The sequence below is a fragment of the Lissotriton helveticus genome, chromosome 1_1 (genome assembly GCF_964261635.1).
Source record: "Lissotriton helveticus chromosome 1_1, aLisHel1.1, whole genome shotgun sequence".
Lineage (NCBI taxonomy): Eukaryota > Metazoa > Chordata > Amphibia > Caudata > Salamandridae > Lissotriton > Lissotriton helveticus.
In genome coordinates, this window is record NC_136057.1 from 1,067,670,369 (window position 1) to 1,067,680,881 (window position 10,513).

At 43.8% G+C, this 10,513-nt stretch overlaps 1 long non-coding RNA gene across 1 annotated transcript; it reads right to left on the minus strand.

The window, feature by feature from the left end:
• Positions 1 to 2,581: 2,581 nt before the first annotated feature.
• LOC144820995 (uncharacterized) lies at positions 2,582 to 7,477 on the minus strand. Its single transcript, XR_013608102.1, has 2 exons — positions 6,718 to 7,477; positions 2,582 to 3,489 (listed from the first exon to the last, which is right to left on the minus strand). It is a non-coding gene; the product is annotated as an uncharacterized LOC144820995 (long non-coding RNA).
• Between the last annotated feature and the right edge of the window lie 3,036 nt (positions 7,478 to 10,513).

Below are 10,513 nucleotides of genomic sequence, written 5' to 3' on the forward strand. Positions count from 1 at the left end.
CAAGGGATTCTGGGTAACAAAACCTGGTGGTAGGCAGTCGAGTCACCCCATCCTGAATTCCCATGAGTGTCTAGTTTTCAAAAATTTATAGGTTTGCTAGGTTTCCCTAGGTGCTGGCAGAGCTAGGGCTCAAAAACAAAAAGTAGTCTCTTTGTCCAAAAAGGGCAAGATTTCACTGGGAAATTGAGGTGCGACCACGTTGCGTTTTGCGCTGTTTCATGTCACAGCCACTATGCCTACCCACGCAAGTGAGATACCATTTTTTCAAAAGACCTGGGGGAACGCTGGGTGGGTAGAAATTTGTTGATACACGCAGATTCCAGAACTTTCCACCACAGAAATGTGAGGAAAATGTGTTTTTTTTGTCAAATTCTGAGCTTTGCAAGGGATTCTGGGTAACAAAACCTGGTGGTAGGCAGTCGAGTCACCCCATCCTGAATTCCCTGGGTGTCTAGTTTTCAAAAATGTATAGGTTTGCTAGGTTTCCCTAGGTGCTGGCAGAGCTAGGGCTCAAAAACAAAAGGTAGTCTCTTTGTCCAAAAAGGGCAAGATTTCACTGGGAAATTGAGGTGCGACCACGTTGCGTTTTGCGCTGTTTCATGTCGCAGCCACTATGCCTACCCACGCAAGTGAGGTACCACTTTTTTAGGGAGACTTGGGGGAACAGCTGGGTGGCTGGACATTTGTTGATCCACGCAGATTCCAGAACTTTCCACCACAGAAATCTGAGGAAAATGTGTTTTTTTGGTCAAATTCTGAGCTTTGCAAGGGATTCTGGGTAACAAAAGCTGGTGGTAGGCAGTCGAATCACCCCATCCTAAATTTCCCTGGGTGTCTACTTTTCAAAAATGTATAGGTTTGCTAGGTTTCCCTAGGTGCCGGCAGAGCTAGAGTGCAAAAACTACAGGTAGGCACTTTGCCATAAAAGGGTCAATTTTTAACTGCAAAATTCAGGTGTGACCACGTTACATTTTGCGCCGTTTCCTGTCGCAGGCACAAGGACGACCCACACAAGTGAGGTACCGTTTTTATCGGGAGACTTAGGGTAATTCAGATTTGTAAATCAACTGTTATTACCAATTGAGTTTTCATGCATTTCTCCCTTCCCAATGAAAGACATTGTGTAAAAAAAAAATCTTTTTAAAAAATGACCAATAATTCTCATGCTAGTATGAGTATTCCCAATTTTGAAAATGTGCAATTATATACTGCTTCTAGACTCTATAATTTGTACCCAATTCAGAAATACATAGGTGCCTTTCATACCGATTTTTCCACATATACATTTTCCAAGAATAAGTGCTCTATACCCAGTAAATAAAAAAAATCATTGGAATTTGCTGCACCGTTTTTAGATCTGGGTTCGTCGGGTTCTTGGAGAAACTACAATTCCTATATATCCCCACAACCAGGAAGGTCTAACAAATGTAATGGTACATTGCTTTCCAAGAGCTGTCAAATTTACGAGAAGTTATAGGTGAAAACGTTGCGACAAAAGGCAGTTTTTTTCAACAAATTTTCAATTATTCCAATATTTAACTGTTAGTTTCTACAAAGAAACCTTCATGGATTTAGACAAATGACCCCTTTTTGAATTCAGAAATTTGTCTACTTTTCGAAAATGTATAGCTTTCCAGGAACCCTTATTGCTTTCAAACTCATTTCTACCATTAACTGGGAGGTGAAAAGCTCTAAAAATAGCAAAAATAGGCTATGTCCCAGAAAAATGGCAAAACTGTGTGAAAAATGTTGGTTCTCTGACAAAAGACTGTCATTCCCTAAAAGCTGAGAAAATGGAGATTTCAGCCCCACAAACCCTTTTTTGATACCATTTGCAGGGAAAAACCCAGAGGCTTTCATTTGCAGCCCGTTTTCCCCATTTTTCTGAAAAAAAGAAAAATGTCACTATATTTTGGTTAATTTCTGGGACCCCTCCAAGGGAAATCACAAACCCTGGGCACCTTTAGAATCCACATGATGTTGGAAGAAAAGGACGCAAATTTGGCGTGGATACCTTATGTGGTCAAAAAGTTACAGGGGCCTAAGCGCGCACTACCCCAAATCGCCAAAAAAAGGCTTAGCACAGGAGGGGAAAAGGCCTAGCAGCGAAGGGTTTAAGAACCCTAACATCAGATCAGGAAACTCTACAACTGAAATAACTGAACTAAGAGATTCAGACTTGGAAACAGAGTGATAGTAGACCACGCCAAAGGCAATAGGCAGAAGTCATAACTCACCTAACCCAAAGAACAGTATGTACCTAATCCCTTAGTATCCACTATGGAGCATATGTATGCACCACCCACGACACTACACCTCAACATCCCAATGCTTTCTATTCTCTGGCAAGACTGTCCTACTGAAAAACAGCAAAGGTATAGGACAGATATGAACTAGATAATTGCAAATTCAATCTACACTAATGCTAAGATGGCATAACATATTAAAATCAGGACATCATGGTGGTAATTGATGTGTATCACAGGGCATCAGATCTCAAAAGTAGCTCGCTCACTAACTATATTGCACCCCATGACCCTCAAACATTAATACAAAAATTGGTGAACCAAAGGCTCAACCATCAAAAAGGCACTGCATCTTTTAATTTGTAACTGGAATCATAGCAGATCATTCATCCAAATAACAGGACTGGAAAAGAAAACTATCATTGGGGCCCTGTATCTGTTGACTGCAAGAGTGGCAACAAAACAAAATAATCAGCTTCTGAGTAGAGTCCAAATGTCCATGGAGCATTCACTGAACGGAAAAATCATGGGAAAAAATTGGGTACAAGATTGCAGGCCATAAAACCATATTAATAAGGGAAAATTCACATTGCAGACTACTTGTGTGATGAAATGGATACATAATAAAACATTATCATAACTAAATGATGGTTCTTTTTAGATCTTCACTACATGAATGGAAAAAATGATCATTTATCACTCAAAAAGAATCAGAAAACTGCAAATTCTTCTGCCAAGGCAGCCAACTGTAGACTCTAATATGAATTGTAAAGTTCAGTCTGTAGCCTAAAAAGCTCTATCAAAAAGAAAGTCCTCTTCAGTGGAAAAAGGAGAAAAAATAAAACAAAACCAAAGCCTTCTCAAGGGGAATAGTTCACAGTCCCTTTCATAAGCAGTTCTCCTGTGTGAAAAACACACCGCTCTCAAGTTCTTTTCACGTGTAAGAAAAAGTTCTAATCACAGCACACTCTTTTTGAAAAGGTGTAATCCATCTTCATCTGTATTCCTCTGCCAAGGAAGAATCCCATCCGATCTGGTCATCAAGAAACATCAGCACCCGTCCGCCATCAGCAATAAGACACCGCTTTCGCCGTCCGCTCGGGTCTGGTCTTGCTCCAGGCTTGGGGGGTGGGTTGGGGGGGGGCCCACTCACACCAAAAATAACAAACAAAAATAACAAACGAAAATAACAAAAAGGAAAGGGAAGGGGAGGGCCACACACACCCCGGCATGATCTGGCAACCTGAAACGATAGACAAGCATCACTCATCTTACAAAAAAAAAAAACTTCAATTCAAAAGCACACTTTTTTTTTTAATTTCCCTCTAAGAACCCTGTGGTTTATAAAATCCTGCTCTAAGTCTGGGGAATAGTTTAAGAAAACTACCTGCATTATATTCTCTAAATTTATTTGGGCGAAATCTAATTTTTCTTTCACATCCAGAGGGGCTGGGTAGCCAGTTTCACTCCTCTCTCAGTCCTAGCTCCCATACCCCTCCCTTCACTGCAGCTCTCCGCAGTCTAAAATTGCGTCGCAGCCAATGCTGATCTCACTGCAGGAGCGAAGCGCCTGCCAATTTTTCTGTTTACATTACTGAGAGAGAGCCTGTTCATATTGCAAGTATCCCATATCTGAAGTCAATGAAGCTTACTGGGCCGACTGTGTTTATCTTACTCCAAGGGCCAAGCGCCTGCCAAATTTTCTGTTTACATTACTGAAAGGAAAACTATTCGTCTGCAAGCGTCCCTTATCTCTAGTCAAGGAAGCTTTCTGGGCCACTGTGATGAGGAGCGACTTGACCCCTCCCTTCATGTCAACATCTTTCCGCGGAACAGAATTGGGTCATGGCCAATAATAGCAAACAGGGATGTCTCTGCACTCCTATCCAACCCCTCCTACACAAAAAACTCCGGAGAGGACAGAAGGCCTTGTAGAATGCATGCTATCTCTTCAAGGTCAGAGCCTAGTTGTTCACAGCTTGTGAAACTTTTAAAACACTTTCTTCCCAGGGAAGCCTTACGCTCTACTTTCTAAAAAATGCTCTACACTTTTGTTTAACTAATTCAGACGAATTTAAACTAACATTTGTCTACAGCCTTATAAAAGACTAACTTAAAGCAAACTAAACACTCTGGCATTATTAACAGCTAAAGGGCAAAACATTTAGCAACATTAAAAATCACATACAAAAATAACATGATACTTCTTGTAACGATATTTGAAGCAGCATCAATTTTAAAATCGGGAAAAAATATTTTGTGATTGAAGTTACCAAATTAACTTCTGTTTATCAAGACTACATTCTTAAGTCATGTGATCTCCCATAGGCAGACCACATTCCCTCCTACACTGTTCTGTTTAGCATCTTTTAGTGCGCAAATTATACGGAGACATGGGCATTTATCTTTAGCATTCAGATTTAAACAAAAAGGGGCAGTTTGCTTCTGGGTCAACTCACAAAATATTATTGAATCCACAATACCAGTCACACCCAATTAACTGCTGCACACATGGTGGTGCATTTTCCTTTTTAAAAACAAATTATCTCATACACTGTTGCCAACTAAAACTCCTCCACTGGATGTTTATTTGAATCCACCCGTGTGTACCTCGCAGTCTGACTGGTTGATTTATAACACTTCCGACCTCTGAATCAGACACATTAAATCCTGTTTTCAAAGGTATATCCTCACACAATTGTGGATGCATATTAAGCCGCATGTTTAAATGAACACTGCTGTGTCCGTACAAGATATCACCTCTCTACCAGCTAAAATACACTCTCTCCCCAAGTCTGCAGAACCATGGGGAATCCGAGAACTTATCTCCCACGTTTTCACATAACACTTGTGCACATTTTTGAAACACATTTCCCTGAACAGTTGGAAAGGATCCAGCCCTTCCCAGCCCAATGGAACAAGCCATTCACAAGCCTTATTTACAAGACGCTATTCACAAGTAACTCAACAAGCTATTCACAAGCCATATTGTACAGAATACATCACACTTAATAATGCATAAGCCACGCAGCAAGCTATGTACAAGCCTCTTTATACAGACAGATTATTTTTCTTCAGAATACAGTCCACTTCTTCAACCTTACAACTGTCACAATGCCAAGATATACACCATTTCTCTCTGTACTTTTCCTAGTCATGACGCCAAGATGTAATTGATTCCCTTATACGGTTCAACCCTTCAATCCTGTAAGTTCAAACACCAAGATGTAAGCAATCTCCTTAAACTCCACCCGTTCAATCCTGTAAGTCAGGGGCCAAATGTAGTGCAGTACCACTACATTTCCTTACACTCCACCCGAGACTGTTCTTAATGTCAAGTGTAATGAAAATCATTACACTTCACGCACTCCACCCGAAACTGTTCGTGACGCCAAATGTAATGACCGGATTTCCTGACCAAGTTATCAGCTCACCCAAACACCACAAACCCAGTCATCACGTAACTTCATCCCTTCCCAGACCCTATTTAAAACAGTACCTGGGTACTTACCTGGGAATGGGGAACTCACAAAATACAAGCTTACACAGCTAAAATACCACTAAAAGCTAGAGGATTACCAAGAACTAACTATAGAAATCAGTAATAACTAAGAAATTCCATGGTATATCCTATGATCTCACCTTATAGCCCCACGACAATCTGGCCTGGGCTAACCTACTCTCACTCGTGTCGGAGAGCAGCTCTTTCCCACTTGTAGTCCCACGACGATCCGGCCTGGACTACCTTACCCCCTCGCTCCTCGGGGAGCAGCTCTAATATATAACGCCCTATCCTGAGCGATCTCTCTTTATAGTATCCCCACTTGTAGTCCCACGATGATCCGGCCCGGACTACTCTACCCCCTCGCTCCTCGGGGAGCAGCTCCAATATATAACGCCCTATCCTGAGCGATCTCTTTATAGTGTCCCCACTGTCCTATTAATACCTCCTGCTCTCTCTCTTATTGGGAATTTCCTAATTACCTAATATCTACTGGAAATATCTTCTATCTCATATGAATTATTATTATCCCTCATGTAATGGATAGGAGACCCGACCCTCTCACACAAGAACTGCCAAATTATTACATTCAAGAATTATTCCCTAATATGATTCACACTCTCCCCTGTCATCAGTTACCTTCTCAGAAGGGAATGTCCCATCCTTCTGTTCGTCAGCACTGGCTAAAAAGAAAGGTTAACCCCATCATGGAAACAACTTTCAAATGTAAAAGGGATCTCTTTATTACACAACTAACAAGCAATCACCAACACATACATTTATATAAAGAACTGAAAAGTAAAGATGGTTAAACATGAATGCTCTTTATGATACAAGGATAGAATGCAATCACCAACACATATGTGAAACTAAAAGGAAAGCGATTAATTGTGGCATACAAATAGGTAGCTGAAAGAAAAGTGATTGATTATGAACAGATATAATGAAAGTATTCTTAGAACACCTCACCCTCAGAAAGGGGATCCAATTCTCTCTGTCCCTCTCTGGTTGAATCAGGACTCTCTACTCACTGAGCCACCATCACCAACGGGCCAACCTCTGTTATTCCTCATGGCCTCTGCACTTCACTGGCTCCGATTGCACTTCAGATATAACTCCACCAACTGTCCTTATCAACTCCAAAGAATCATCTCATCACTCCAACTGCCAGCTCCTCCTGGTTTCTCCAACAGACAAAGCCTTCTGACTCAAACTGTAGCTGGCTCCTTCTCAGCACACTGCACGTTTCCTTCTGAGCATGTAATTCCAACCGCTCCAAAAACCATCTGCCCCCTCTGCTCTCTTGCCCTCTGATAATATAGAATGCTCTCTCCTCATGGAAATTTCCAGTAGCAGACCGACTCCCACTGAATTCCTGTGCCAGCTCCCAGGCTCCCTGCGCACCCGCAGTGGCCACTTGCGTGTTGCGTCTAGGACCCAAGAGACATACACATTCCTTCGATAAGAACCAGTCTTCACCGGCTCCTCTCTAGCACATAACAGGCTAAACTCTAAACATTACCTTTACCCTCCAAGCGTCTCAGACAGCTGAGGCAAGAACAAAGATGGCTTCTCTGTAGTTTAGGTCTCCAGGCCCGAAAAGAGTCAAAGAAGGCACAGAATCATGTCAAAGTACATAGGTAAACCCTACAAAAGGCACAAATAAGGCTAAAATAAAGGATTCATGAGTATATACTGAGATGGCGGTGGGCCATAGTCACCCTCAGTCCAAATAGGACAAATTATCCAGGCACTACAGTAGTCTAGGCCTCTTGTTGATGGGTATAGGGTAACCTGATTTTGGAGTAGTTCAAAAAAAGTTTGGGTTTGTTTAGTTAATTTTGGACCTATTAGAGTTACAGATTGTTCCATCCGTAATTCTTGATAGCTTTGTTCTTTCTGTATAGATTCCAGTGGTTTCTGTAGAGTAGGTTTCCCTCTGCTTGTAGTTGCTGAGAAGGCATTATGCCATCCTTCAACACTATTATTTGTTTTGGCTTCTTTGTTTAAGGTACTTAGGTACACATTCCACCAAGGAATGTGGAACTTTGGTTGTCTTCTATGCCCTGATCTGTGTAGTCTTCCCACCCAGGTGTCCTCAAAGTAGGCAAGGAGTGGGCTTAATTTGCCTTTGTTCCTTTTCTAATGGGGCTCTCTATTAGAATATTGTAGTGCTCTGCTACATCAGTGACAGGTACATATGCCAGTGCTATTAGTTTTTTAACTTGGTAGTTAAGTACTATCTGTAGCATATTGTACACTTAGGGCCCGATTCCGATCCGGGTCGGAAAGCGTTCCGACCGACACAGACTGGTATTGAAGTCCGATCGACTTGTACAGGTGCCGCCGCTTGGAAACTGAACCAAAACCTTCCGACCGACTTGGAACGGCTACAGTTCCGACCGACACGAACACGCGCCTTACAACCAGCCAAGTACGATGCAATGCGTCGCGGACAAAAGTGAGTCACACAGAGTCCAAGCCGTACAACCGATTTACACAGACCAGAGATATTGGCAACTTAAAAGAGCCCGTCGCGACCGGCGAGTTCGTGAAACATGCAACATAGCACAATGTAAGTGTGACCGACTCGGATCACACCGCAAGTGATGCCACAGGCGTACGACCCGGACAACTGAACGTCCCCGTCAGGCCTAAAGAAATGATGTAATTGACACCGAAAAATGCCAAACAGGCAGTTAAGAATCCACAAAAAACACATTTCAAGCCAAGACACACCCACAACTCCACCAATAAAAAGGGCAAAAATCCAGACCATGATCCTTTGCAAATCTCACAGACCTGCAAACGGACAACACCACCACACTGAGACATAAAACCACAACCTACACACTACACAACATTAGCACCACACAATAGGCACACTCACAGTCACCCAGCCATACACATACTCACCAACCCTCACTACTACACACACACACCCATCCATCTCCACCACCACCACCCATCACTATGCCCCCAAAGAAGAATCCAAAGTTCACAGACAGTGAGTTGGAGGTAATGGTAGAGGAAATCATCAGAGTAGAGCCCCACTTATTTGGTTCCTTGGTCCAACAGACCCCCCTATCCCAGAAAAACAAGATATGGGTGAGGATTTTCGACAAGGTGAATGCCTTAGCACCTACCATGCGCACAATGGACGACACTAGGAACCGGTGGTACGACATACGCAGGAGGGCCACGAAACTCATCAGCAAAGACCATGCCCTGCGCCAGCCCACTGGTGGTGGTCTTCCTGCAAAACCAGTGTATTTCACTTCCTAGGAGGAGAAGGTGCGGGCCATGTTCGCACCAGTTGGCCTCCCAATGATTGCCTGGAATACCAGAGCCTGGTGAGTACACAAATAACTATTCCAAAATGTGATATCACAGCAATTAGCACCCACAGACAATAATGTCAGGGGAACAGAGAAAGCATTCACCACTGTCATCAAGCCACATCAACCTAAACATAGCTATCCTCTCATGTGTATGCCACCTAGAGAAACACAATACCCGCAATGTCACAGTAACATGTACCTAGGGCAATACATGCACAAACCAAATGAAAAATACTCCCGTGATTTGGCCCCATACACCACCAAACACCATCAGCCATCAAGCTACCACAGTTACACACACTCCCAGGGAAGCCGAGTCATAGGAAGGAAGGTCTGGCATGCTGGATAGGTGGGTGTAGCTGAAAGCAGGGTGAGATTCATAGTCCCAGGCCAGAGTCCCCATCCCACCTGACCCAGGAATAGGCCCAGGCACACCCCACAGGGAGTGTCAAAGTACAGGCAAGATTGGAGACCCTGCTCTAGTGTGGGGAGCACAAGGCCTTTCTTGGACTTGGGCACCAACAAACACCAAGACACCACGGTCAGGCAACTTAAACATGTACCCAGACTCACTGGCTTGTAAGCCAGGCCCATGGGGTCTCATCCAGTCCAGGGGGTAGAAGGAGTGCAACCTCAGACTGCAACTCCCAGCAGGCCCTGCCACACACACATCTCCCACCAATAACAAACAACACACCTGGGACAAAACACAACCTGAGACTCAAGGTAAACCGACTTCCAAGATGCCTGACACTGGGCCCGGGGGGGAGGATATGCAATCCATGGTGGTATTTGTGTCCTGATGCAGATTGTAACTACAAACATACCTGCAATGTCACTGGCAAGATCCCCATTCACAAAAGTCACAAAACTGACTACAAATACACAGCAAGCCAATGGGATTTGAACACCAGTCCCATGCAGCAGCCATCTTGTCTGCACACATCCTATACCAGGAAAGCTGAGTCACAGGAACGAAGCATGGGTTTGCTGGGAAGGGGGTGGAGTCAAATGCATGATGGGGGTTGGAGTCCCAGGCCACAGTCTCCATCCCACCTGCCACAGGAATAGGCCCATGCACCAGGCACACCTCACAGGGAGTGTCAAAGTACAGGCAAGAATGGAGACACTGTGCTCTGGTGTGGGGAGCACAAGTCCTTTCTGGGACTTGAGCACCAACAAACACCAAGACACCACTGTCAGGCAACTCAAACATGTACTCAGACTCCCTATCTTGGAAGGCTGGCCCATGGGGTACCATCCGGTCCAGGGGGGAGAAGGAGTGCAACTTCAGACTACAACTCCCAGCAGGCCCTGCCACACATACCCCTCCCACCAACAACAAACAACACTCCTGTGTGAAGCAGGGGAGTGCACGTTTTGCAATGTACATGTAAGGCACCTTAACAATACATGTCCATGCA